The 2,131-nt window shown below is 34.3% G+C and overlaps 1 long non-coding RNA gene across 1 annotated transcript; it reads right to left on the bottom strand.

Annotated features, from left to right (window-relative positions):
* Positions 1–345: 345 nt before the first annotated feature.
* Positions 346–2,131, bottom strand: LOC130543542 (uncharacterized). The gene is made up of 2 exons (XR_008958964.1): positions 1,985–2,131; positions 346–917 (listed from the first exon to the last, which is right to left on the bottom strand). It is a non-coding gene; the product is annotated as an uncharacterized LOC130543542 (long non-coding RNA).

Here is a 2,131-nt window from a genome sequence, read left to right as displayed (position 1 = left end):
GTTGATTGAGAGCACAATGGACAGTACCAAACTGTTTACAGATGTTACACTTGGCCCCTTTCCCAGTGCCAAATATTTGCATGAGAGATAAAGAGGATAATCTATTCACATATAATGGCTTTCCTCTCCAAAATCTTTTGAGGTTGGTTACATTTTAATAACCATTTGCTCTTGAAAATGGATTTCTTTCTTGAAGACCATCTGCATCTGTACAGCCAGGCACCCATTCCTTCCTTGACTTCAGTACCAAATGTTGGCTTCCCTCCACAAAGTGCATGCCCCCTACACCGTCCAGTAGATTGTGTCCTTGCCGCAGTGAAGGAAAAGGAAACTCTGAGCTCTAAGCGATGTAGCATATAGTGTTTTATTTTTTTCTACAGAGCATCATATAACCATGTGGTGAAGTGAATAAGAGGACAGATCGTGATGCTAAATGATCTTTCTTCTTATTCTGTCTTCACCAGTTGTGTGATCTTGAATGCATGACTTAACCTTTCGAAGCCCCTTTAACTCATCTTCAGAAAGAAAATAACACTACATATCTCCTTAGAGTTGTTAGGATGATTAAATGAAAAAATTTGTAAAGATTAAATGCTCAATAGAATGTAGCTGTTGTATTTCTGCAGTGTCTCAGAAACACAAGAAATGCCAGTTGTGGGGGAAAGTGGCTGTTGACTCTAGTGGGGGAGGGCAGCTAATTTATTTTCTGGGAATTAAAGAATTCATGCCATTAGGTTCAAAGAGAGTGATTGGTGAGTTGATGTATATTTCTACTGTAAAAACCTTCTCTGAAGGATTACATACAGGATAGAGATGGGAGGACACAGTTTTCCAGGTACATCTCTTCTATGAGGAGCTTAGTATTCTTTAGTCCAGTAGTTCTTAAACTTATCTCATTATAAGGATCGTCTGTGAATCTGTAAAAACAAATAGAAATAACAAACTAAAACAACAAACAAAAAATATGGTTGGGCATACTCTATCAGGAGGTCAACGGGTAGAGATACAGAAGCTGATTTTTAAGAGCTCTCCATTTATTTCTGATGCACAGTAGAACATTGTTGGGATTTTAAAAATTCCCCTCTCCATATTCACAGAGTCAGATACTAATTACTACCCTGATGACTCAGGGAAGTCATATTCTTGTTAATTTACTTGTGGAAATGGAAAAAAAATGTATCTGTTTTGAGTTTTTAAATAAAATAGTGTTTCTATGAAGAAAGAAGACACTAATAAAAATGTGTCAGGAACTAATTAACTTTTAGCACTATTAACCTAGTATTTAAAATAATATAAGTGTCAGCATAGTAACAGAAATACAAAGTTAACTGAAGGCAGTAGAAAAACAGAATTACGGAAGCAGAAAGTTGAATATAATATAGAAGAAAATTTTAGAAAATTTTACATGATATAAGGGTTAAATTAAATTAATGAGACCAAGCAAAAGAGACAAAATGATACAGAGAATATATAAAAGTTAGGATCAATAAATTCAATTTAAGAAAGATTAGAAGCAAATAAAACAAACAAAAAACAATCAAATATATGACTAAAGTGATGTTCTAAATTGAAAAGAGGACAGGTTTTTAACTCAGGCAAAAAAAGAACAATAAGGTACCCATACCTTAGACATGTGGTGCAAACATCTAAAAAAAATTTAAGATTAAATAATTTTTAAATCTAAACAGATAAAAGAACAGGTTATCTACAACTTACAGAAATTGAGGTGATCTTAAAATTCCCCATAACACTAAATATCAGAATTAAATAAAATGGTTTTACGGACCATATGCTTGAATAATTTAACATACATATCCTCAGATATGTAAGAATAAATAAATAAATAAATAAATAAATAAATAAACGAACAAACCACTCATTAAAGTTTCTGGAAAACTTTCTTAAGAACTAACATAATATAATAAAAAAAAAACATTAAAAAAGAAAGAAATTAAAAAAAAAAAAGAATATATTCCAGGGGCACCTGGGTGGCTCAGTCGTCAAGCGTCTGCCTTCGGCTCAGGGTGTGATCCCAGAGTCCTGGGATCAAGCCCCACATCAGGCTCCTCCGCTGGGAGCCTGCTTCTTCCTCTCCCACTCCTCCTGCTTGTGTTCCCTCTCTTGCTGGCTG

The sequence above is a fragment of the Ursus arctos genome, unplaced genomic scaffold (genome assembly GCF_023065955.2).
Source record: "Ursus arctos isolate Adak ecotype North America unplaced genomic scaffold, UrsArc2.0 scaffold_13, whole genome shotgun sequence".
In the NCBI taxonomy this organism is placed as follows: domain Eukaryota; kingdom Metazoa; phylum Chordata; class Mammalia; order Carnivora; family Ursidae; genus Ursus; species Ursus arctos.
Note: the sequence above shows the minus strand (reverse complement) of the source record. Positions and strands in the feature narration are given on the sequence as shown.